The sequence below is a fragment of the Sorex araneus genome, chromosome 7 (assembly GCF_027595985.1).
Source record: "Sorex araneus isolate mSorAra2 chromosome 7, mSorAra2.pri, whole genome shotgun sequence".
Taxonomy (NCBI): domain Eukaryota; kingdom Metazoa; phylum Chordata; class Mammalia; order Eulipotyphla; family Soricidae; genus Sorex; species Sorex araneus.
In genome coordinates this window covers 67,096,988-67,124,440 of record NC_073308.1, presented here as the reverse complement: position 1 = coordinate 67,124,440, position 27,453 = coordinate 67,096,988, and the positions used below count along the sequence as shown (strand labels likewise).

At 45.6% G+C, this 27,453-nt stretch overlaps 1 protein-coding gene across 6 annotated transcripts in view; it reads right to left on the bottom strand.

Annotated features, from left to right (window-relative positions):
• INPP4B (inositol polyphosphate-4-phosphatase type II B) overlaps positions 1 to 26,597 on the bottom strand; it is a 709,083-nt gene extending 682,486 nt beyond the window's left edge. For 3 of the 6 annotated variants that reach the window (XM_055144517.1, XM_055144520.1, XM_055144516.1), the window contains exon 1: positions 26,336 to 26,597. The gene's annotated coding sequence lies outside the window, so the exon portion shown is untranslated. The remainder of the gene's footprint in view (positions 1 to 26,335) is intronic. The other 3 variants (XM_055144514.1, XM_055144518.1, XM_055144515.1) reach the window with 1 other exon arrangement.
• Positions 26,598 to 27,453: the final 856 nt, after the last annotated feature.

Below are 27,453 nucleotides of genomic sequence, written 5' to 3'. Positions count from 1 at the left end.
CGGAAGAGACACGAGGATGCCGCAGCAGAATATGCTGCTGAGTGGGTGTGTTTCACTCTTTGCAAGGTCCAAAGATCCTGAACACACGCACTGCTCATTGAAAGGAGGCAGAGCAGTGGAGATACAGTGGTCACACGACTACACTCATGGGAAGATACCCAAGGCCTTGTGGGGCGGGGGCGGGGAGGCTTGTGTGATGAAGCAGAGGTTTAGTTCAGCGGGGCTAGAAGAAGGTGGCAACAAGCTCTGGGTGTAGTTGGTTGGGTGTGGTGCCCTGTTTGGGTTTTTGTTTAGGTTTTTGTTTGTTGCAGAGAATTTTCATTGGCTTCTATTTTTGCTTAAACCTGAGAGGTAAGCAGACCCGAGGATACATCTCCCAGTACCAAGTCCAGTGGTATTATCCATCTGGCCAGTTTTGGTGCTGGTCACTGTCACTGTCACTGTCATCCCATTTCTCATTGATTTGTTCGAGTGGGCACCAGTAACGTCTCTCATTGAGAGACTTATTGTTACTGTTTCTGGCATATCCAATATGCCATGGGTAGCTTGCCAGGCTCTGCCGTGCGGGTGCGATACTCTCAGTAGCTTGCCGGGCTCTCCTAGAGGGGTGGAGGAATCGAACAAGGGTCGGCCGCGTGAAAGGCAAACACCCTACCACTATGCTATCACTGCTGGTAAGTCAGGTAAAAAGCTGAATGGGCAGGAAAGTATCAATAACTCCCTATACCTTTTTTCACATTTGAGGCCACACCTGTGCTCAGGGATCACTCCTGGCTGACTCAGAGAACAACATGGGGGGGGGGTTGGGGATCAGTCCTGGGTCAGCCACTGTACTATCTCTCCAGCACCTATTTTCTATTTGTCAATACCTAGATTTGCTATGATGTCATATTTAGGTCACGAATTGCATGGTGGTTCCATGTAGCAGAGCCTCGGGTCCAGATGAAAGCTATTGCTTTGCATTACTGGCGTGCTATTACTCTACCCAAGTTTTTAAGAAGACACGGTATATCTAAGGGGAAAATAAAGCAGTAAGACTGTGCAGCTCAGTAAAGGAATTGTGAGTTGTCTGCTCTTGCATATTAAAACATTAATCTCCCCACGGGGGGCGGGAGGGGGCAGCGGGGCCGGGAGCAGCTCCAGCAATTTCTCTGCAAATGTCTTCTACGAGGATTCGCCAGGGTGAAGAAGGACTTCTCACTGTCCATTAATTTAAAGAACACGGTTCATAACAGATCCCCTTGTGCTTTCAATGAATTATGATCAGGCTGAAAACAGCAATTCCTCCAGTGTTTTCCAGCCAGCATTTGTACCCTCTTCCTACTATTAAGCCGCTATGTTGGGGAATCTGCGAATGATCCTCCCCGTAGATAACAGCACGCAAATCGGCAACAGGCACACAGCATGAGCTCGAAACACCGCCTCCCGCGAAAAGAGAGAGAACTCTCCTAGGATGAAATTTAATGCACGCTTATCTTAATGAAGAGTTGTCACCCAAGGTGTGCTCATTTCCTCCAAATATATTGTTCTTGCGGTGTAGATAAATTCCCGTGGTAGCTGTACTCTAAGTAGCCAAAGCACAAATAAAGCTTAGCGGCACTGGCACCATACAGTGTAAACAAATCCTTCCTAAAAATAAAATATATTTTGAATTTCAAGATATATCTTCCAAGACAGCAGGAGGGGAAAATAATCCGGCCTGTACATTGTTTTTTCTTTGCCTGCCTATTTCTGTAGGTGGCTCTGGCCAGTGGATTTTATAGATGATAACATTCATTCATTCATTCATTCATTCATTCATTCATTCATTCATTCTACTTCTGCAGAACGTTTGGAGCAGAAATTCGGGGACAAGTGAAATGTTTAAGTATACCCAATGCACCTGAGATGACTGTGAAAATAAAGCAGATTGAGTTCCTCGGCTTGTATGAAAAAGATAATCAGATGTTACCTTCCGCCTACCATGTTTTTTAGGTCACAAAATAACTGTTAGCGGGAATGTACAAAGTGCATCTTTAAAGGTTTCCCAATTGCTGGGTAATTTTCTGCACATAGTCATCATAGGGTCTGTAGAACTTATGCATATATGCAAGAGATTGGTCCAAACAGAGCCAAATAATCTTTTTCCCTCCACTTAAGGTAGAAACAAAGGGTCCCCCAGGGAGGGCGTCTAGGGCAGGTCAATTGGTTTTGTCCAATCTCCTGCCTGAACAGTCACCTTTGCTCTCTGTGACAGTGCAGCCCCACCCTCGATCCTGTATCCTGGCTACAAGTCACCCAGATTTCCCTCAGATTAAGACGGGCAAGAAGAAAGAATCCAAGGCTTCCTCCTGTGCTGCGAACGTCCAGACTCCCTCTCACCAACTTGAAGAGACACTGCAGGAACTGAGCGGGAGAATTTAGTGCAAGGTTAAGGAATGTGCTCCAAACGTTCGACCCACGATTTCCTAAAAGTATGACTGGGACCCGCCATCACATTCCTCTCTGTGCCTCAACGGAACCCAGTCAAACCAGGGAAGTAGTAGTTCCCGCCACAGGAAGTGTGAATAAGGCACACAGTGCTCAATGAGCACCAGTCCTTGTGATGATCACGGGAATAGAGCAGGTCTGTGTGTTCACTTCGGGCCTTTCCCCTCCAAACTGTGCCTCCATTGTTGGTTCTCTTGCCGAAGATAACGGGATCAGGAACTCTACAAGTTACTCAGCTTCAAGGTACAAGTAGACCCCAAATAGCCTGCCATTTATTTTCCTGAGCCTACGCGCTAAAGATGCTAATATTTTCCTGGATATATATCAACAGGTTCTGAGGCAGTGGAACTCAAGATCAAACCATATCCCCAGCACATGCACACACAGCGAAGCATGTCTGCGCACACACACACAAACACACACACACACACACACACACACACACATACATGCACACTCACTTTCATAGGCCAGAATTTTCCCCTGCAGCATCCAGATCTTCACTGATACACTAGAGCTTTACTAAATTTCCATCCAAAGGCATCACTTTCTTTAAACTGAATCACCATAAATAACAAAGTCACAAAGATATTCATAACTGAGTTTCCAGTGTGCAATGTTCCAACACCAATCCCTTCACCAGTCCCTAGCCTCCACCAATGTCCACTTTCGCCCCTGCCCTCCAGCCTGGCCCTATGGCTGCACTTCTCCTCTCCCCTATAGTCCTACCTGCTCCCTTCCCTAAATCTCCCAACCCCACCCTGCAGCTTCCTACTGAAGACCAGCTCCTTGCTCTTCAAAGGCATTATTTTGGTTAGTTTACTTAGGCCATTCCCCATCTTTTTTGAACATGTAATGCCTTTCCATTCCAAGTTACCATTTTTGAAAAAGGTGCTTTATGAATGGTAAATAAGCCCCCACTTTATTGATTCAGTCATTCACAATACACACACACAAAGTCTCTCACTCTCTCACACACACACACAGACACACAGACACACACACACACCGACACACAGACACACACACACACCGACACACAGACACACACACCGACACACAGACACACACACACACACACACACACACACACACACACACACCGTGCTCTCTGCATCCTACCAAGCACTAGATTCAAGCAATGAACTGGAGGCACCAGCTCCCATCTGCCAGGAATTTTCAATCTAGACAAAAGCACATTGTAAATAGTCAGATAAAAAGACCAAATTCAAGTCAACAGACCAAACTGAAATATTCGAAACAGAAGACAAATTGCCACACTGGGGCTGTGACTCTGTGGCAGTGCACAAGCTTCGCAGGCATGAGGCTCTGGGTTTGATTTCTGGAAGCACAGAACAAAAGCACAAACATTCGAACTCCTACCTCCATCCTCCCCCAGACCCTAGTAGCCCCAAACAATAAATCAGTAGCACAGGGCGCTCAGGCCATTCCACAAATACTATCTGGAAAACAGATTTTTTTTGTACTTGTGCTTAGCAAGGGGACTTGCCCGTTCACATTGCTTTGCCTTATGTGTCAGTGTATTTTTTTTCCTTTAAGAAATTTTTTAATATATTTATTTTTTAATCAGTGAATCACCATGAGGGAACAGTTACAGATTTACACATTTTCATGCTTGTGTTTCCCTCACACAATGTCCGAGCATCCATTCCTCTACCAGTGCCCATTCTCCATCACCAATGAACCCAGTATCCCTCCCGCCCCCCAAACCCATTCCTCCCCACCCTACCCTGCTTTAGTGGCAGGGTATTCCCTTTTGTTCTCTCTCCTTCTGGGTATTATGGTTTGCAATAGGGGTGTTGAGTGGTCATCGTGTTCAGTCTCTAGTCTACTTTCAGCATGCATCTCCCTTCCCGAGTGGGATCTCCAACCACATTTTACTTGGTGTTCCCTTCTCTATCTGAGCTGCTTTTTCCCCCAGCATGTGAGGCCAGCTTCCAGTCCATGAAGCCATGCTCCTGGTACTTATTTCTACTATTCTTGGGTGTTAGTCTCCAACTCTGTTATTTTATATTTCACCGATGAGTGCAATAGTTCTATGTCTATCTCTCTCTTTCTGACTCATTTCACTTAGCATGATACTTTCCATGTTGATCCACTTATATGCAAAGTTCATGACTTCATCTTTTCTAACAATTGCATAGTATTCCATTGTATAGATGTACCAAAGTTTCATTAACCAGTCATCTGTTCTCGGGCACTCGCAAAGAAACCTATAAAACGCTACTCCATGAAATAAAAGAGGACATGAGGAAATGGAAACATATCCCTTACTCATGGATAGGGAGAATAAACATTGTCAAAATGGCAATACTCCCCAAAGCATTATACAGATTCAACACGATCCCTATAAGGATACCCATGAAATTCTTCAAAGCAATGGATCAAGCAATCCTAAAATTCATATGGAACAACAAACACCCACAAATAGCTAAAACAATTCTTGGGAAAAATGACGGGAGGTATCAACCTCCCCAACCTTAAACTTTACTACAAAGCGGTAAAAATTAAAACAGCATGGTACTGGAACAAAGGCAGAGCCGCAGACCAATGGAACAGGGTGGAATATCCCTACACACAACCCCAAATGTATGAGCATCTAATCTTTGATAAGGGAGCAAGAAATGTGAAGTGGAGCAAGGAAAGCCTCTTTAACAAATGGTGCTGGCATAACTGGACAACCACATGCAAAAGAATGGGTCTAGACCTTGACTGACACCATGCACAAAAGTCAGATCAAAATGGATTAAAGACCTCAACTTCAGACCACAACCCATAAAGTATATCGAAGACAAGGTTGGTAAAACTCTCCACAATATTGAAGCTAAAGGTATCTTCAAAGATGACCCGCAACTGATAAACCAAACAGAAACAGAGATAAACAAATGGGACCATATTAAACTAAGAAGCTTCTGCACCGCAAAAGATACAGTGACCAGAATACAAAGACAATCTACAGAATGGGAAAGGATATTCACCCAATACCCATCCGATAAGGGGTTGATATCAAGGGTATATAAGGCACTGGTTGAACTCTACAAGAAAAAAACATCCAACCCCATCAGAAAACGGGGCGAAGAAATGAACAGAAACTTTCCCAAGGAAGAGATATGATTGTCCAAAAGGCACATGAAAAAATTCTCTGCATCACTAATCATTAGGGAGATGCAGATCAAAACAACCATGAGATACCACCTCACACCACAGAGGATGGCACACATTCAAAAGAACAAAAGCAACCACTGTTGGTGAGGATGTGGGGAGAAAGGGACCCTTCTACACTGCTGGTGGGAATGCCGACTGGTTCAGCCCCTTTGGAAAACAATATGGATGCTTCTCAAAAAAATTAGAAATTGAACTCCCATTTGACCCAGCAATACCACCTCTGGGAATATATTCCGGAGAAGCAAAAAAACTATACTCGAAATGACATCTGCACTTATGTGTTCATCGCAGCACTGCTTACAATATCCAGAATCTGTCAGCATATTTTTAAGGTGTGACCCTTACAAAATGCAGTTATAATAATACATAAGATATTGTATATCTTATGTATTATTGTATAATAATACATAAGATATGTATCTACTTCATACAGCAGGCTTTCATTTAAAATTATACTGTCAAAAGATTAGAAACAACTGTCAGATAACTCTAATATCCCAGTTTCTTATTCATTCACACAAAAATAGGAGGTGTTTTGTTTTGTTCGTATTATATGGGCCAGCCCATATAATACAGCAGTACCCAGGGCTCAGAACTGGAGCGATAGCACAGCGGGTAGGCCATTTGCCTTGAGTGTAGCCGACCCAGGTTCGATTTCTCTGTCCTTCTCGGAGAGCCCGGCAAGCTACTGAGAGAATGCCACCCGCACGGCAGAGCCTGACAAGCTACCCATGGCATATTTGATGTGCCAAAAACATGGGGCTGGAGCAATAGTACAGCGGGTAAGGTGTTTGCCTTGCACACAGCTGACCTGGATTCGATTTCCATCATCCCATATGGTCCCCTGAGCACTTCCAGGAGCAATTCCTGAGTACATGAGCCAGGAGTAACCCCTGGGCAATGCCAGGTGTGACCCCCCCAAAAAAAAACAGTAACAATAAGTGTCACAATGGAGATGTTACTGGTCCCCGCTTGAGCAAATCGATGAACAATGGGACGGCAGTGCTATGATGCAGTGCTACCCAGGACTCACTCCTGGCTCTGTACTTGGGGATCACTACTGGCTGGGTTCAGGGCACAAAAGGCACCAGGGAATTGATCCCAGGTCGAATGCATGCAGGTTAGGCATACTACCCACTGTACTATCTCTCTGGCCCATAATGAAATACTAATTCTTATGATTATTATCACCTGATGAATCCGGTATAATCAAAGTGTTTACCTGAGAACTTAGCATACCTGGTGCCCACACTGTCCTCCCAGACTGTGCCTACCCCCCTTAACATAGTCAGCTCTCCAGACATCTTTGCTAAGTGAGTGTTAAGGAGTCTACGGCTTAAAATTCCTGAGTGGGCTCCGACTTGTATTCTAAAGCACATTTTGGCATTGCCCACATAAACCCCTTGGGCCGCCTCCAATTTTCAAGAGGGAAATGACCACATCTTGGGAGAAGAATTTGTATTATACGCTTAAAAGTTACAAAGGAATGCCAAGCCCATCATTTTCTGTGAACTCAAGTTTTAGGCCCGAAGCGGAGGATGTCCAAACTGAAACCCCGCCAGAAATGGTAACACTGAGACACAGAGGCTTACCTTTCACTGCAGTCTTGTTTGAATGATGCTGTGCATAAGAAAATGACTAAAGAGATACATACTCCGCTAGATTGTCTCCTAGTGTACGGGACACACGTCCCAGGGCCTGCAGAGATCTCACAAACAACAGGAAAGACAGCGGTCAAGCATCAGTTTCTCTTGAGGAGCAGAGGCCGTGAGCATCGCAACAGGCATCCCTGTGCAAAGAACTGTAATTCGGCCCTTTTAAATAGATATTTCATTGCTCTTAGGTGGTGTAAGGGCCAACTTTGAAAAAAAAACATACTTGACTTATTTTCATCCTTTCTAGAAACTCTAGATTCAAAATGCAGTTATTTCACTACAAGAGCCATGGTGTCCATTGATTGCACTTGCAATTCAAAAATGTTAAATGATGTGGATAAATTAGAATCTACTTAGCTTCCTAGTAAATCTCTTTGGCCATCCATCTCCACCCAAGATGAATCTATACCGTTTTCTTGGTTACATATAGAGCTGTAATTGAGTCCCAAACAATAACTCTGAGTATAGGATATAACAGACTAAGTATATTAATGGCTGCCAATGTTAATACTGACCTTAGAGTTTATTGTCATTTTTATATGCATTCCCATTTCATCCTCACTACAAATCTGCAAGATCACTATTGTTATCTTCATTAAATTGATAGTTTAAAAAGCTCAGACAGATTACAATGACTTTTCCCCAAGATTTGGAAGAACAAAGACAGACAGCAGTTCTTTCTGACAAATGCGGTGGTCTTTGTAATGCAACACAATCGAGCCAGAATAAAAAACATATGAAGACACAAGTGAAAGAAACCTACTATTCCTGTTTGGATGAGCAGATCCACTTCTATGCCAGACTCTGCCTGAATTCCCACCCTTGATTCCTCTCCTAGACTATCTGCTGAAGCCTTCTCCCATCAAAAATAACTGCTCAAATAACATCTTCCTTGTTGTCCATGCTCCTGGAATTTGGAGAGAGATTTTTAGTGCAGTAATGTGTGTTTCTATCTAGAGAACCTCAGAGCTCACATGTAGCATTGAGATTAACCAATTTAATTTTTGAAGCACACTTTTATTTATCCCATCTTCAAAAATGTATCTTTCACATTTGAGCCAACTGCTGAAAAAAAAAGGATGACAATCTTTGTATGTTATTTTACTCTAAGCCATCTCAAATCAGTTTTAGAAGTGTTCAGGGAATCATTTATGAATAAATAAGCATAATCCCATAAATAAAAAAGTATCCCGCTTCTGCCAGCAAAGGATAACCTGAGTCCAGCTTTCAGAACATCTCTGGGGTGATTATTTTTTGGAGGATGTTCAAGTGACACTTTTAAAGCCAAAAGCAGTCTCTTTTTTCTACTGAGTACAATAGATTATTTAAAATTGTCTCTCTCCTGTTCTCCTGTCTTATCCAAACTTGCTTGTGCAAGGCAAGTAACCAGCCATGCCATTTGCCTGGTTCTTTCCTGGCTAAGACTGAGATTCTTCTGTCCCAAGTAATTGAAAACACTAGTTTTTCTAAAGTGGAGTCAAACTCGCACTCCATGAACGTATCTTCTAAAACTATTTCTCTGAGTTTTATCGACACTTTTATTATAATTAATGTTTATGTGAAAAATTTCACCATGAAGATATGTCTAGATGAGATTAGAATCCCACGTCTAGTGTAGGATTTACAATCTCACGGCAACTGTGCACCCATCTAACTTTTGCACTCAAAGACTCTTTCCGATCACCCGAGAGATTCTGACAGGGATATTTTTTAAGTGGGAGAAAAACTCTCCTTGGGGTTTTGAATTTTCCTCACTGCATTCACTGATGCTTTCAAGCATTCAACTAAAAAGAAGCCTAGAAGCCTAAGCATGGAAATGAGAAAATCTTACCCAGTACGAAGCATATGTGTTTCACACACTTTCACTTCCGGTTGAGCTCAAGTATCTAGTCTATGAAATGGAGATTAGAGACCAGTAGAATCTGATGGGGTCACCCACGCATGGGGAGGGCCTACAGTTTCCAGCAGGGAAATAATACCCAACCCCAGAGCTGGTAGCTAGTATGAAACTCACAAGTAGGTCTCCACTCAACTGAAGAACTGTCCTTAAAATGAATAACTAAAATTGGAGATACACATGAGTGAGAGTGAAAACCTCCCCTGCCCTCACAAACAACACACTCCTCTCCCTATACACAAGATGTAGCTCTCAAGGGTCTATTTGTAGCTTCCTGAAGACAGAGCAGTAGCGAATGTAGGGTCAAGTAGCCTGAGATGACCAAAATCTGGCAGACTCGTGTTAACAAATATCAGGACACTGTCTTCTGCATGATTCAAATACGTCAACTGCTGTACACAAGAAGTTCAAAGGATAAGAGCCAGAAATTGGTTTTTCTGTTTGTTAGTTTAGTTTGGGGCCACACCTATCAGAGTGCTCAGGGATGACTCCTGTGCTGTGGGATCACTCCTTGTGAGGTCAGAGGACCTTATGGGATGCCAGAGATCAAACCCAGGTTGACTGTGTGAAAGGTAAGTGCCCTTGACCCACTGTATTATCTCTCTGGCCCCAAGAGAGTCATAGTTTTGGGGCTGGAGTTATAGCACAGCAGGTAGGACATTTGCCTTGCACGCAGCCAACCAGCATCCCATATGGTCCCCTGAGCACCACCAGGAGTAATTATTCCTGAGTACAGAGGCAGGAGTAACACCTGTGCATCGCCAGGTGTGACCCAAAAATGAAAAAAAAAGAGTGTGTCATAGTTTTTAGTCATATAAGTATTTAAGAAAGATATAAACTGTGTGAATTAAAGTATCTTTTGATTTTCACTTAAAAAATCTCTTTATCTGGAGTATGAACCCTAATTCATAAGCTAATTCATAACTTGAGGCTACTTATCCAATTCTATCATTTCACGGAAATCCTTCCAAATAGCTTATTTTAAGATAATTTCACCTGATTTGACATCCAGAAATCAAATCAAAATATCAAACTGAGAAAGGTTTCTTTCATTGTATTTTGTTGCTCTACAATGAAATACGTTTCAGGGGGAATTTCCAGACACCTCATTAGTGAACATTTGAAAGAGCTAAACTACTATTCCTATTTATGTTTTAAATATTTATACCAAATGCATCATTCTAGGCTAATTTAAGTAAAGTAATTTAAAACAAATATATGTTTAGGAAAAGCCTATGAGTTAGCAATGAGAGAGAAGCTTCCAGGCCGTGCCTGCTTCTCCCAGGAGGACCCGGGGCCACTCTGAAGCCAAATACAGAGACACAAAAGAGTGAGGATCACTCGGCCCAGAGCAAACCAGGCTTGGTCAGCTTAAGGAATGTGCATGAACCAGGAAAATAAACAAAATATAGAATGTCTGACATACAAAAATTAAATCACGTGACTTATATCAAAAGGAATCCAAAGTTACCCTAGATACAGACCAGATTCATGGATAGGAATAATAACAATCTTATAACTTTGTCAATTCTCTTCATGTTCACTGAAACACTCAATGAAAGTTCAGTTGGAATACCAAAATATTTTGAGGTGTCTTGCCAAGGTGTTCCACAATGACACTGGGAGAGAAAGAACAGAGAGAAAGTCTTAAAAGGCAAACGCATACACTACATACACACACACACACACACACACACACACAGAGAGACAGAGAGAAAGAGAAAGAGGAAGGGAGAGATATCAAGAACATGTAGGGATTGAACCAAATGCTAAGTGAATTAGAACAATACCTGAAGCTTATAGTGAGAATGGAAAAAAAGTGGCAGAACACTAGAATGAAATAAGTTTTCCAGAATCAGAGATTCACTACATGTGCAGATCTCCATTATCTTATATATACATATATATATTATATATATGTTAATATACTCTTTAATATAATAACAAGCAAGTAGGATGGAAATGGATAGATTATTCAAAAACTGTAGCACTGTAGCACTGTCATTCCATTATTCATTGATTTGTTCGAGCAGGCACTAGTAACGTCTCATTGTGAGACTTGTTACTGTTTTTGGCATATAGAATACACCATGGGTAGCTTGCCAGGCTCTGCCATGCAGGCGGGATACTCTCGATAGCTTGCTGGGCAAGAGGGACGCAGGAATCGAACCTGGGTTGGCCACATGCAAGGCAAACGTCCTACCCGCTCTGCTATCGCTCCAGTCCTATTCCTGAAAACTGCTGAGCTATTGCTAGACGTAGCATCAACATAATTCCTATCTCACACCATCCTCCAGAAGTGTTGGATGGACTAGAGAGAAAATAAATCATTAAAGAAATTAGACACAGATGGTTTTAAGACTGACTTAGGTCGATTTTAATCTATGAATTTGATCCTATGAATTTGAAAATAATGTCAAAGCAAAACAAAATCATATTCTTAAAAGAAAATCAACATAGATACCTTAAGTGTCAATACAAACAACACTAGAATTGATGAAAAGAAAGCCATGCCTCAATATGCAAAAGGCTTGAGATGTGAATATTTGCTTATTTACTTATAATTTAGTTTTTGGTTTGGGTGCCATGTCCAGCGGTGCTCAGGAGACCATGTGGGGTCTGGCTCAACCTCGTGCAAGGCAAACATTCTAACCACTCATACCATCCCTCAGGTCCTGTGAATTCATGTTTTTAAAATGAAGTAGCAAGGGTTGCAGCGATAGCACAGCAGGAAGGGCATTTGCCTCGCACGCAGCCCACCTGAGGTCAATCCCCAACACTCCATACGACCCCCCGAGTTGCCCAGGAGGGGTCCCTGAGCCCAGAGCCAGGAGTTAGAAGAGGACACCACAGGGTGTGGTACAAAAAGAAAACCAAAAAATACATAAATAAAATAAGTTGAAGTTAGAAGTAACTTCTGAATTGTCTGGTCTCGCTGAATCAAACAGCCTTAGGAAAACATTGTACTTTACAGTCTAGAACGGTCTGGAAACTGCCAAGAGCACCCCAGGAGAGAAAGACCAGAAGGGCAGAAGGAAGCACAGGGGCGTGTGGGGCGGGGCAGGGTGAAGGGCCGGGGGCTGCTGCTTATTCGCTTAAAGCAGGCAGATTCCAGTCATTGAGCCAACCTTCCTCTGAAGAGAGGGAGATAGAGCGAATAAATCCGGAAACATATGGCCCAGACTTAAAAATAAAGTCCATCTTAGTCCAGTCCCTTGCAGGTTGTGTTGTCCTGAGTAAATCATTAACTCCCCAAAATGAAGTTTCCTAACCCGCGAAGCAGACCTGTTACAACGGTCAAATGAAGTAACACAGATAAATTCCCAGCGGGAGCCATCGCCTTTCAGAAGACATCTGAGAAACTGGCACGCTCAAGGTGGCACACACTTGGGTATTGCAAGAGGAAGCCTCAGTTTCCCCTTGCCGGTGAGAGAGGAAACCACAGTTTTCTCTCTCCAAATGTTCCGTTTCTCCTCCATCAAGCTGACACACATTCCATGCCCAAGTTTCTGTCTCAGCATTGCTGGGGCTTTCAGGAGTAAAAACTCAGCCCTGGAGCCCAGGCTGAGGGGGAAACCAAGATAACGGGCAATTATGCTTGGAGAGATTTACCCACTGGACACTCCTGCCATTTTCCCGCGTTCTCGTCCATCCCTGTCAAGCAAGAAGGGCTGCACCGAGGCTTTGAAAGGGCGCGCGCACACCTCCCTAGTAATTTAGTCCTGTCCCCAGTCCCTCCCCGATTGGGGCGCTTCCTTTCTCTTCTGCTTTGCAAGGGACTTTCCCACTTTCCAGCTCTGAGTCTGAGCATCTCTCTGACTCAACATTTTCCTTCTTGAAGATACTGAAGAACCTGGGAATCGCGAAGGCTCAGGGACCCGTCTCCGGGGCCTCTGCCTCATCTGCATCTAGGGCGCAACAAAGGACAATGATTCACAGACCACGCCAGCAGGGAGGAGTTTCTAAAGAGCTGTCGGAATCAAGTGCTCTCGAGCAACCGAGCAGTGGGGAAGCGCGTCCGGGTGGATCTTTCTGTCCACCCCCGCCAAGTCCTCCTCACCCCTGGGGACAGCGCGGGATGCTGGCTTCCCCGGACCCAAGCCCTCCAAAACCCCAGAGTCCCCTGATTGCGGGGAGACAGTGGCCAGCCTCTGGGGCCCCTGACTCCGGGTGCCTGTTGGGTCCATTCCAGCCAGGATTCTCCTGAGTCTTTTTACTCACGACACTCCTTAGCCACCAGCAGTACCTTCCTGCCGCTACCCAGAGGTCCTCACCAGAGGAGGGGGCAAAGGGCCCCTGTCTTCGGGAACGCACTGCATGGCTGGAAACATTTAGGGGCTTCACAGCACTCGAGGGGGGCTTCTACTGGCATCATGTGGGAGAGGCAGGGCACCGTTAAGCATCAGACAGAGCAATGGAAGGCCCCAAACCAGAAGGATGGGACCAGCCGGGTCTTCGGGAAACTGAGGCAGGAGCCCGAAGGCAGGGCCCAGCCCGTCCACAGATCACAGTGATGCAGGCGAGGCAGAATTGGCCGCAGGCTTCTGTGTTCCTTTAGATTCCCAGATTCCTAAATATTTTCAAGGAGGAAAACATTGAGCCAGAAAGATGCTCAGACCCAGAGTTGGAAAGTGGAAACGTTTATTGGAAAGCAGGAGAGAAAAGGAAAGGAGCTCCCCAAGTGGAGAGGAACTTGGTGAAGGACTAAACTTGGGCTCTTTTTATGAGACTTTTCTAGGAAAAGTGAGTCTTTGAGTGACAGAGAATGCAGGGAATCTGTGGTGGGGCTTTCATCTTTCGGGTCACCTGCCTCGGGTATTGTTCATTATCTTGGTCTTGTGGCTCGAAATTCTGGGACAGAAGAATGGGGTCCTGGCCAACGCCAGGAATGTTAAAGACAGGGCCTTGGGTTGAGGGGTGGTCAATTGAAGGGAAGAAATGGAACTACTGGCAAGGGGACACTGCGGGCTCCCCTCTTGTTGGCAAGGGGAGACTGAGGCTGACTCTTTCACTGGGTTTTTCGAGATTTTTTAAGACTGGAAACAGTAAGTCATAAAGATGCTCAGTTAGAAAAGTTGGTTGCAAAGTAGAAAAGAAAGAATCTCCCCAACAGTTTAAAGAAAGAGGTTTAGTGATGTAGAGCACTTTTTCATGTGCCTTTTGGCCATTCTTATCTCTACATCACTAATCATCAGAGAGATGCAGATCAAAACAACCATGAGATACCACCTCACACCACAGAGGCTAGCACATATCCAAAAGAACAAAAGCAACCGCTGTTGGAGAGGATGTGGGGAGAAAAGGACCCTTCTACACTGCTGGTGGGAATGCCGACTAGTTCAGCCCTTTTGGAAAACAATATGGACGATTCTCAAAAAATTAGAGGTTGAAATCCCATTTGACCCAGCAATACCACTGCTGGGAATATATCTCAGAAAAGCCAAAAAGTATAGTCGAAGTGACATATGCACTTACATGTTCATCGCAGCACTGTTTACAATAGGCAGAATCTGGAAAAAACCCGAGTGCCCTAGAACAGATGACTGGTTGAAGAAACTCTGGTACATCTATACAATGGAATACTACGCAGCTGTTAGAAAAAAATGAGGTCATGATGTTTGCATATAAGTGGATCAGCATGGAAAGTATCATGCTAAGTGAAATGAGTCAGAAAGAGAGAGACAGACATAGAAAGATTGCACTCATCTGTGGAGCATAGAATAATAGACTATAAGACTAACACCCAAGATTAGTAGAAATAATTACCAGGAGGTTGTCCCCATGGCTTGGAGGCTGGTCTCTCATCTGGGCAACTCAGAGAAGGGAACACCAAGTAAAATGTGGTTGGAGGTCATGCGGGGGAAGGGTGATGCGTGCCGAATATAGACTAGAGACTGAACACAATGGCCACTGAACACCTTTATTGCAAACCACAACACCTAATCAGAGAGAGAGATCTAAAGGGAATATCCTGCCATAGTGGCAGTGTGGGGTGGGGGGAGACGGGACTGGGGAGGGCGGGAGAGATGCTGGGTTTACTGGTGGTAGGGAATGGGCACTGGTGAAGGGATGGGTTCTTGAACTTTGTATGGGTAAAACACGAGCACAAAAATGTATAAAACTGTAACTGTACCCTCAACGTTGATTCACTAATTAAAAATAAATAATTAAAAAAATAAAAATAAAAAAATAAAGAAAGAGGTTTTTGGGTTGGCCTTTTTACATGAAAATCGAGCTCTTTGCATTTCTTACTGATTGGTAAGACTCCTTCAGGGAATGCAGGACCTCACAGTGGTCTGGCTGGCTCAGGTCTTTGGAATTACCTATAGGTCATTTGCCCTAAGTACTGAACACTATCTCTTAGTCTCCTTGACCCTAAACTCTGGGGCAGGATTTAAGGTCTTGGAAAATTGCTAACTTCTCTTCTTCAGGAAGAGCTCAAGATTTTTCAGGAATGGTTAAAAGATAGGAAAAATGTAAGATGGGAACTTAGGGATGAAGGGTGAGTTAGGCTAATGGGGACAACTAGAATAAAACTGCCGGCAGGGGGAAACTGAGGCTTCCTCTTTCCTTAGCATGGAGGTAGAGAAACCCTGAGGGAATTTCTGTCTTTGAACACATTTCAACAGAAGCCTAACATGAGAGACTGGAGCCAGTGAATTTGGATGCTGATATGCATGCACCTGAATATACTGGTACACACACACACACACACACACACACACACACACACACACTCCACCTCTGCTTCATGCTGCTTCATCCTTCTAAACTTGGTTCTGAAGATCCCCACTTCCCCCAGGGGCTTCTCTACCCGCTGGCGGTGACAATGCCCTATTCCTAAATCCCACCTACCCGGGGTTTCCTTAGCGCCCCTCATCCCCTGCCCAAACCTGGCTGTTCAGGTCACTACTCTGTGATGCCAGCAGTCTGGACCACGGCTGCCCTCGGGGAGGACAGTGGTGGGAAGGTCAAGAGCTCCTCAGAGGTATTCTAGCCTTTGTGAAAACATGGCTTTCATCCTCTACAAGTCTGATGGTGCATCTCACGCCTGTGTTGGCAATTCAACAAAAAGGTCATCACAAAAAGATGGATGAATGTTTCCCAAGTTAGAGAAGTGTTTATAGGCACCAGCAAAGTGATTTTCTTTCGTATTCATCGCTGTAAACCAGAAAGAGCCTAACACAGCAGCAGATGTTTTCAAAAAGTTCAGAGTAAGTGTTCAATCAATAACCTGAGTTGAACTACAGAATTCTAAGTGGAAAAAAAATCAGAACATTCATTTACACACAAACACATACACACCCACATTCACACATGCTTGTGACATACTATAATTTCACCCTTTGCAAAATACAGAAGGTCCTAGAAAGAAAAGGGATATAATGTTATTTATAATGGCTTTCAGAGATTTTTTATGTTTTTTTAATAAAAAAGTGGTGGGGGGATTTTTTTCTTCTATTTACCTTTTTTTTCTAATGGAGATTCACTACATTTATAATTGAGAAAAGTAATGAGTGGGAAAGCACGCAGAGAAAAAAAATCAGAAGCCAATGGCTCAATTATTTCTCATCACATTATTCTGAGCACATTCCATCCTTCACTCCCACCCAAAACATAAAATGGAAAATAGGCATATGGATTGCATGAATAAATTGGAAGACAGCATTAAAAAAATAGCCCAGGAAAGATAACATTTTTAAAACCAAAAAGCGTAAGTCTAATATTGAGGAAATCATACATGTGATTTTCTCTCCTTATAATTTATACATATAAAAAATATGGCATGGCATAAACCTTTTAGATTCTAATTATTTGTTTTCTCTATGTTTCTCTAAGACACTCAATATCATAAAAGCTTACTGTAACAGCAGTACTGCAAGTTTTTCAAATGTGAAAAAAATGCTTCATTTAAAATTTTCAACACTACAAATTCTTTTAAAAGTGTACTTTAGGAGACCTGTGACATTTTCAAGCAGGAGGACCAAACAATCTCTCACACTCTGAAATTCTCAAATTCCCGCCCATGGGAAATCAGCCAGATAAAGCGGAGCACCGGGTAACTTATATATCTCATTAATCCCTGGGAGATTGAGCAAGAAGATGCTGGTTGGACTCCGGAGCAGAAAGGACAGATTCCAGGACTGTGGGATTTGAATTCAACACTGTATCACTGTCATCCCATTGCTCATCGATTTGCTCGAGCGGCCACCAGTAACGTCTCCATTGTGAGACTAACTATTACTGTTTTTGGCATATTGAATACGCCATGGGTAGCTTGCCAGTGCGGGCGGGACACTCTCGGTAGTTTGCCGGGCTCTCTGAGAGGGACAGAGGAAACTAACCCAGGTTGGCCATGTGCAAGACAAATGCCCTACCCGCTGGTACTGTGGCAAAACTACAGACGTTTCATTCACCTTCCCGTAAGATGGCAAGGATCCCAAGCTGCCAGGAGTTCCCTAATCAGCCTTGAGCACTGCCCAAGAGTAGCCCAAAAACAAACAAAAGAAGAACAGGAGAAAGAGGAGTAAAGATGGGGATGTTACTCAGTGGTGGAGCACTTTATCTGCAAGTGTGAAGCCATGGATTCAATTTCTGGCACCACATGGTACCTCAAACACGAAGTCAGGAGCGAGCTGGAAGTAGCGTGTCAAGTAGCTCCAAAGACAGTGCCAAACATGGCCAAAAATCAAAACTGAAAGAGGATAAAAGTCTTGATTTACATAAAGCTAACTTTGTACATTCCCCAGATCTGCTATAACTGCTTCATTCTACCTGGACTGTTACACAAGCAAAGGATGGAGCTAAGACACGCAGAGGATCAACATTTGTACTCTGCTGCGAAACTCATTGCATCCATTGGTTTATCCTGTGTGTATTAAGTACATGGCATGTTCAAGGAGCACCTGTTCACCTCTGTACACAAAAGCAAAAGAAGAGACTGGCACCAAACCTAAGCTACAATTTCTTCCCTACCTTACAGTCTGCCAGAGAGAAATTCAAGTGCTTGTGATTTTACCTAAGGCCAAGTTTTCATTCTTTAGGTGAAACAGGTAGCTTTTTACTGTAGAAATTATTTTTAATTGCCTGATGTATCTACTTTTGAAGCACATACGCTTTACAAGTTTATTTCCCTTGAATTTATGTCTAGGATTTCAGTCCCACTCTACGCCCCCCCCCCAACACTCTAGGAAGGAAAAAGAAAGTGAGTGGAATTATGTAGAAAAGAAGAATGTCAGTATCTGATAATTATTAAAGCTGAGGGGCCGGAGCAATAGCACAGCGGGTAGGACGTTTGCCTCGCATGCGGCCGACCCGGGTTCGATCCCCGGCATCCCATATGGTCCCCCCAGGACTGCCAGGAGCAATTCCTGAGTGCAAAGCCAGGAGTAACCCCTGAGCATCGCTGGGTATGACCCAAAAAGCAAAAAAAAAAATTTATTAAAGCTGATTGACAGGTACTGACAGCTCACTGGGCTCTTATTTTGTGATTATTAAAGTTGAACTTTCACAGAATAAAGTTCTTAGGAAGTGCATTTTTAAAGTAAAAGAACAAAATAGAAACAAATCCTCAGACTTTAAATGCAGAACGGGAGATACCTGGTTACCATAACAATAATGGAAAGGGAAAAGTGGGGGTGGGGGGGCAGTAGAAAGAGGAGTGAATAATTATAGAAGGGAATATGGGTACAAGAAAACAGTACAGAGCTGAAGGAAGGCAGAGGCTCTGCATGGGACTGACCCTGGTTTAAGGACCCTCGCTGGTGTAGCCCTAATGGAACTCAGTCACCGCAAGGGCTAGAGACGACCGTGTCCATGGACCCTTGCACTGAACTGCTGGCCACGTTGGCTGACACCAAGAGGGCCCCCTGAGCACCCCACTAGAAAACTAGCCATCCCCAAAGAAAAAGGAAAGAATAAAACAAAACAATTTCTTTTTTTGCTTTTGACCCACACGTGGCAATGCCCAGGATCTACTCCTGGCTCTGCACCCAGAGATCACGCCTAGGATGCTGGGGATCAAACCAGGGCTGGCCCTGTGCAAGGCAAGCACCCTACTCGCTGTCCTATCACTCGATCCCAATGATTTCATTTTCCAAAGTAATTGTTGTTGGGTAAGGGAGAGGAAGGCGAGAATGGGCTGCAGTGGACGCGGGGTAGGAGGTTACTGCGGCTTTGGGCTGGGTCGCTGAGTGTGGGGCAGTAACATACATACATGCATAACATACATGCATCTGAGGAACTGTGTCTTCTGAGAACACAGAGCTGCAAGTCAATGCTGCCGCAATGAAAATAAACAAATAACAAGCTTCTTAATTGTGCCAATTTACTTCGATTCACTTTTTCCTGGGTCTTGACAGCTGGAGAGTCAAACCCAGTGAAAACAGCGGAAACGCCTGCCATGTTGATCTTGAGAAGCTTCTAGGCAGGTAGCTGGACAGTGCAGCGTCCCTGTTCTGGTGCGCAGATGATGGGATAAATTGATTAACTCTGCCCTGACCTATAATTTAATCATGTGGCCAAAGATAGAGATGCCTACATCAGATTAACCAAGAAGAAATGGTTCAGATAAATTTCAGCTGTCATAATAACCAATAAATTATAGTGCTACATGGCTAATCCAATTTGATCATTGTGGTGGACAGGCCATCATTATTACAGAGAAAATTAGGAGATCTGCTGAAGCATCAGGGAAACAACCCACTGTTTTGTTTTTTGCATTATCCCAAGGGCAAAGAAATAAGAGAAAAATTAACAAGCACAGCCTTCAATTTTAGAAGGAAAAAAAGAGAGAGATTTGCTCTTCCTGTGTCGTGAGACAATTAGGGTTCCAATACCAACGGTTCGATGTCTGCTTCAGAACAGACACATGGTTCTGCTTCTATCATATGCATTAAATTCCCCCTTCTCCTCCTTTCTCCTATACAACCATAAGCAGAATTATGGCACCTGTAATTGAATTGATTCCCAACAATTCCTCCCATAAGTAAAGCCCCCGTGAAAGCAGAGTGTTCACGATTACAACCAAGTCTTTTAAGCACCACAAATAACAGGTCTTCTAAATACATGGGTAAGGATTTCGTTGCCTGTGGATTTTAATTTTATTAACTCACTTATGATACAAATAAATTCTGTTTAAAAGTAAAGTCTTAATAATGAATATACTGCAATCCCAGGGACCCCAAAGTACTCAGCATTGCACACTGCCACCTAGTGCTTAGGCTCTGTCTGGAAGCGAACTTTCTCCAGAGAGGCCTGAGACACATTCATTTATAATTGCTTCGAGATGATAAGGCTACTGGAAATAAATGAAATTACACACACCGGAAAATCAGTCCTGTCGCATGACTTCACATGTGAGTTTGTTGAAGAAAAAAAACAAACATTGATTTGTCATTTTTTTAAAACGGTGATTTTTTTTAAAGTGCCGGATTATCAATGGGGTGACATCTTTTATTTAGGAATGTTACATATGCTCTTGCTCTCAGTTGAAAATGCGGTTCTCTAGCAAACTTGGCACATGAAGATGTTCAGAAAAGCATCACTACCCATGCTTCAGCTTTCTGAAAGACTTAGTATAACTTCCTTTAATGTATAGGTTAAAAATTTTGATTAAAGATGCCAGGTGCCTTACCTTCAAAGTGAAAAATAAAGTTCTGTTTCATTTTCTTAGCAGTCAGTAACTTTCGGATTCAGGTGTGTTCATCAGTGAACCTCACCTCTGTTCTTCTGCATAACATTAAAAAGCCCTCCGTGGGAATGAAAAAGAGCCACTTGAAATACTGGATTGAAAGAAGAATTGATATTGATGACACTCTTTGGTTAAAAAAAAAAGTCCATTTTGTTTGCTTGGCTGTATTCTAAAAGAGTATTCCTCATTTCAGTCTGCTTAATGTGCTGTAACTGCCGCTACGACTTAAGACTAAGGTGAAAGGCAACTCGTATTCCTGTCGATTAAGTTTTCCATAATGAAAAATACTTGAGAGGATTCCCTTTAAATCACTGTTGCTTAACTTTCAAAAATCATGCGCTCTTTTAAGGACTCTCCTGATAAAGTTCTTTAAATCTATAAATTATCCACTTAAGAAAGACTTACAGATGAAAATTTTAAGGAATTTTATGTATTTTTAAAAAATTTTTATCTTTGGAAATTTTCCTTGTCTTTTTTTTAATCTCTAATAATTCAAAATCAGCAGGAGTGTTAAGACTGTCTTGTATGTCTGACAATTTTTTTTGAGTCCAGGAAAAACTGAAAATAGAGAATTTCATCCAGTGAAGTTGAGGTTTGACCTGCTGCACTGCTTCATTTTAATAAGCAGAAAAGCGTGTGAAAATAGATACATAGATGATAGGGAAGTGGAAAAACAGGGAGATAGTGAGGGAAGAAGAAAAGATTTTTCTTTTAAAAAAGTGTTGCCTTAATTTTTGAAATCATTAGCTCTGCACTGTAGCACTGTCATCCCATTGTTCATCGATTTGCTTGAGCGGGCACCAGTAACGTCTCCATTGTGAGACTTGTTGTTACTGTTTTTGGCATATTGAATATGCCACAGGTAGCTTGCCAGGTTCTGCCGTGTGGGCGGGATACTCTTGGTAGCTTGCTGGGTTCTCCAAGAGGGACAGAAGAATCAAACCCAGGTCGGTCGCATGCAAGGCAAATACCTACCCACTATGCTATTGCTCCAGTTCCTTGAAATCATTGACTTAGATATATTGCAAAGAAATCATTAAAGTCTTGGAACTTAGAAAACTCAAGATTTCTTTTTTTTTTAATTAAATTTTTAACAAAATTTTATTAGTGAATCACCGTAAGGTACAGTTACAAACTTATGAACTTTCATGTTTGCATTTTGTTTACATCCCTCCACCGGTGCCCATTCTCCTCCACCAATGTTCCAAGTATCCCTCCCACACCCCCACCCTAGCCCCCACCACCCCACCCTGCCTCTGCGGCATGGCATTCCCTTTTGTTTTCTCTCTTGTAGTGTGTTGTAGTTTGCAATAGAGGTATTGAGTGGTCATCATGCTTGGTCTATAGTCAACTTTTGGTATGCAACAGAAAACTCAAGATTTCCTTTATTCAGCTTAACAATGACCAAGGGTATTTTATTGAGTTCTCTCAGTCTAGCTGGGGGCCTCCACCAAACAAGAGATGCCCACTGGGCATGACTGTCCCAAGAATCGCAGCTTAGCAAGCAGTGGGGGGAGTGTGGGGTGCAGGGGGGAACAACAGGACATTGGTGGTAGATTATGGAGTTGCAATGCTGAATCCCTGGAACTCTGTTTAAGTTCTGTAAACCACAGTGCCTCCGCGTTAAGGGAAATAATTGAATTTATTGAAAACAAAGTCTAGAGTTGCAGTTCCTTGATATTCTACTGACCATATGGTCATTTGCCATCCTGAGGAGAAACCTCTAGAAAATAAAATAGTGGGGTTACAACTGTGCCTTATGCAGTTACAGAGATATATGTGATGTGTGTGTATGGTATGTGTGTAAGGTATAATAAAACTTCATAAACATTTTCAATTGATTATATTTTCTACAAGTTAATGAAAATGTATAAAATAAATGAACAAGTCAACTCAAATGATAATAGCCTGAGATTCTGAAGATTTCTTAAAATTTTCTTGCATACCTGTGTGTTTTCCTCTCTCTCTCTCTCTCTCTCTCTCTCTCTCTCTCTCTCTCTCTCTCTCTCTCTCTCTCTCTCTCTTTCCTTGTCTGTTTGTTTTGGACCATACCTCCTAGTTGTACTCAGGGCTTACTCCTGGCTCTGCACTCAGAAATCACTCAAATCACTCTGGGGGGCTTGGAGACCATATAGGATGCCAGAGATCAAACCTGGATCAGCCACATGCAAGCCAAGCCCTCTCCCCTCTGTATTATCTCTCTGGCACCCTTGAATATCTTCGAGGTACATATTTGCATTTACATCGACAGAAGGACAGAAACTTGGTGCCCACCTGCACCACAGTACTTAACATTTATAAATAACACTGTAGCACTGTCGTCCCATTGCTCATCGATTTGCTCAAGCGGGCCCCAGTAACGTCTCCATTGTGAGACTTGTTGTTACTGTTTTTGGCATGTCGAATACACCATGGGTAGTTTGCTAGGCTCTGCTGTGCAGGCAGGATACTCTCAGTAGCTTGTGGGGCTCTCTGAGAGGGAAGGAGGAATCGAACCCGGGTCTGCCACATGCAAAGCAAACGCCCTACCCGCTGTGCTAGGAGTGTGTCGAAAGTAATTCTATAATCAAAGATTTCTAACATAAAATACTTATACAGTATGATGTATGAATCAGAATTCTTGTGGTTTGGAAATCAGACACATTTGGAAAAAATTAAGGCACAAAAGACAGATACAGTTTTTAACTCAATGTTAATATTTAACTTGAAATTATTTAAAACATCACCTTTCTATCAATTAAAATCCCCATATTGGGTCGGAACAATAGTACAGTGGGTGGGGCATTTGCCTTGCATACAGCTGACCCGGGTTCAATCCCCAGCATCCCATGTGGTCCCTCAAGCACTGCCAGAAGTAATTCCTGTGCACAGAGCTAGGAGTAACACCTGAGTATTGCTGGGTGTGACCAAAAAAAGCAAAAAATAAAAACATTTAAAAATTAAAAAATTAAATCCCCATATATGTGAAAGGCACAATCATGCAGGTTATAAAAACTACATTTGCACATCTAATAATATCTATTAATATATAATCAATATTGGGTTGGCTAGCTATAGAGTAAGATGATGCAACAGATAACCAGTATGCATTTTTCCCTAATTATTGTCCCATATATATTTTTTTAACTTTGTATTCTCTCACTTCAAGTTATTTGCCTGGAAACTGGCATCCTTTTAGTTGCTAAGAGATATGTGCTCATTTTACACATTTTCCTTCCTCTTTAGGAGAACCACCCTCTTGGGCTCTCCCTCAAAATCCTAAAAGTTAACTCTATTACCCAAGTAGGGATTGATATTGCTTGTACTAGAAGATCATCCCAAATTTCAGAAAAGAAATGAATTATTTTCAATGTGCACAATGTAGGAAAATATCTGGCTTTTTCCTACGCATGATCATTTTCAGTTCACATAAGTAATACACAATCGCTCTATTTCCTAATCGAATTTAACTGATGAGTCTGTGTTATGAATATTTCTACAAAATTCCTATGAGAAATGAAGTCAATAATTCAATTTGCATGCCCAAAGTGAAGCTCACATTCAATATTTTATAAGTACTTTCTGCCTCTAACACTGACCCAGCTGTGGGGGGGGGGGGGGTGGGGGGAGGGGGGAAACAAGACTAAACTTTAGGTCTTCCCAGTGATTCTTCACTGTCTCAAAGATCAAAGCCAAATGCAGGTATAAAGATGGACCCTGAGCTTGTTGGGTCAGTAGGGACCCGCCTAACTCTCCTGCCTCATGAAAGCTGCTCATCTCCATCCACAGACGCCCCCTAAGTGACCCACATCACCGCAGCTCTCCTCACGCACACATTTCAATCCCCTTCGGGGGCAATTTTCTGAATCACAACTGAAAGAACCACATTGAAAAAGTATCCGGTGGCAACAGTTTATAAATCCAAGAGAGTCCATTTGTCGAAACCACTGGTGATTTTGACTAATCCCTATCAATTCCAGAAAGGCACGCGAGGTAACGTGCGGGCTCGAGGCCGGTCTAGGCGGGTGAGAGCAGGCCCGGATGGCCAGTCCAGTCCACTTTGGCTCCAACTCCCCGCACTCCATCAGCCACCGCCCCGCCGGCTGATGCCCGCATCCTGCAGGCTGCCTCCTCGGCGTCAGCCAACTGCCGCCCTGGACCAGAACCCACTAAGAAAAATCCAGTCCCCGGCGAACTCTCGGAGCGCCGCTGTCCACCCGCTTGGTGCTGGCTGTCCAGGGCCCGCCTGGAGAGGCGGGAAGGGCACTGAAACGACCTCTTGGTGGAGGCTAGAGCTCACTTGACAACACCCGCACGCGATAAAGTTCTGCCCTAGAAGCAGAGGCACAAACAACGTAACGCTTGGAGTCCGGCAACCGCGTCACCGCTCGTGCCAGAACCGAGGAAGCCTGGGTCCGGGGAAGGGCAAGGCAGAGCCGAGCCCCGTGGGCACGGCCACCGGGGTCCGAGCGAACCCCCCCACTGGGCCGGTAAGTTCTGTGCAGCCTTCACCGCAGGAGCCAGAGCCACACGCGCAGCGCCCAGAGACTGTTCTCCCCGCACGCTCCCCCCCCCCGGCCCCCCAAAAGAGATGTCAGAGGGATGGGAGGGGCGCTCCGCTCCCCCCGCCCCCCCTACACACACCTACAAGCTAGAAAAACCTTTTGCCAGCCCCGGTCCCCGTCCGTGCGGATGTCCCTGCCCAAGAGAGCCAGCACCTCCTGGGAACTGTGTCCCCCGGTGTCCCCGCTCCAGGCCCTCGCGCTCCAACCCCTGGTCAAATCTCGCCGCCAGGCAGGGAAGAGGCAGGAGGAGGGGACAGCCCCAGGGGGCTTTTCGGCCAGAATGAGTTATGGGCTGGAGGGGAGGGGGGCAGGTACGGATGTTTAGGAAAACCCCAGAAATAGAGGGGCCGAGAGCCCAGAACCTTCCTCCCTCCCGTCCCCTCTCGCCACTTCTCCGCGCCCTCCCCGCGGAGCACTGCAGGGCGCGCAGGCTGGGAAGGTCGGCGAGGCCAGAGCTGGGGTGACCCGGGCCCGAGAGCAGGCTCGGGGGACGGGAAAGGGGGGAGCCCCGGGGCGCGCGGGAGGGAGGCGCGATGGAAGCGGCCCCGCAGCGGCCCCGCGCGCCGCATCCCGTCAGCCACAAGGTGCCGAGGGGCCGTGGGGGCTGCGAGACCCGGAAACTTGAGACCAGACCCACAGCTGGACCCCGCCAGGACGTGGCCCCCGGGCTCGCAGACCCGCTCCCAAGCCTCCAGGTCTCCCCGGGGGTCACCAGGCAACAACGCCCCCCCCCCGGGGAACACACACACACACACACACGCACACACACGCACACGCGCACACACACACGCGCGCGCGCATACACACACGCACATTACACTCGGGTTGCAAGAACGCTGGCCCTGTCCCCCGCCGCCCCCCCACCCCCCACCGGTGGCCGGCGGGCGATTACCTCTCCCGGGCGGAGTGGGCGGCGGCGGCGACAGACACTTTCCGCGCGACTTTCCTGCGTTCGCGGCTGGGCTGGTGCGCGCCGAGCGGGAGCTGGAGCTGCTATTTATAGCGCCCGAGCCCGGCGCCCCGACCGGGCACCCCAGCAGCGGGCGGCTCCCCCCGGCCCGGCCGCCCCGCGCGCGCCCCGAGAAGTTGTCAGCCCAGCCCGGCCCCTCGGGCGGCCCCCACGCCCCCCGCGCTCGCGCCGCCCCCGGCCCCGCCCGCGCGCCTTCCTCCTCCCTCCTCCTCCTGCTCCTCCTCCTCCTCTCCTCCTCTTCTCCTCTCCTCCTCCTCTTCTCCCCCTCTCCTCCTCTTCTCCTCTCCTCCTCCTCTCCTCCTCCTCCTCCTCCTCCTCCTCCTCCTCCTCCTCCTCCTCCTGCTCCTGCTCCTGCTCCTGCTCCTCCCCGGCTCCTCCCAATGTCACCGGCGGCCGCCGCAGCTCGGGGCGCGTAGCTGGCGCAGCTGGCGGCCCGCTAGGCACAGAGTTGCTGCCCCGGCGCCCCCCGACAAGCCCCCGGCACGCGGGCCCGAGTCCCTGCGCCGACGCCCCCCGCACCCCGCACCCTGCGCGGCCCCTCAGCGCGCCGTCGCTCTGCGGGGGCCCGGGGGGAGCCTTTTGGCGGTGTGGCAGGGAGGGGGCGCCCCCCGAAGGAGCAGCGGCCTCGGGCGGGAAGTGGGGTCCCGGGTCCCCGCACTCCCACCGGCGTGGGACGCGCAGGGGACAGCCGCCCTGGGCACCCCGCGACCTGCCCCCGGGCGGAAACTCTCCCGCTCGGCAGCCCCCCGCGCCCACTCCCGCAGGGCACGGCACGCAGCCGGATTACTCCCGGCTCGGGGGTGCGGGGCCGGCCGCCGTGCCCATCTGCGCCTTACAGGTGCCACCTGGCGGTCCGGGGGAGAGGTTCCGCCCGAGCGGCTCCGGGGAAGGGTGAGGCTGGCGAGGCCGGGCGTGGGTCCTGGCGGGCACCCCCTCGCCCCCAGCCTCTCCTTTTCCCCGGGCCCCTGAAACGCTCACGGGACGCGGCTGAACGAGTGCGCCGGTGCCCAAGTTGGGGCGCGCGGGCACTTACAGGGAAG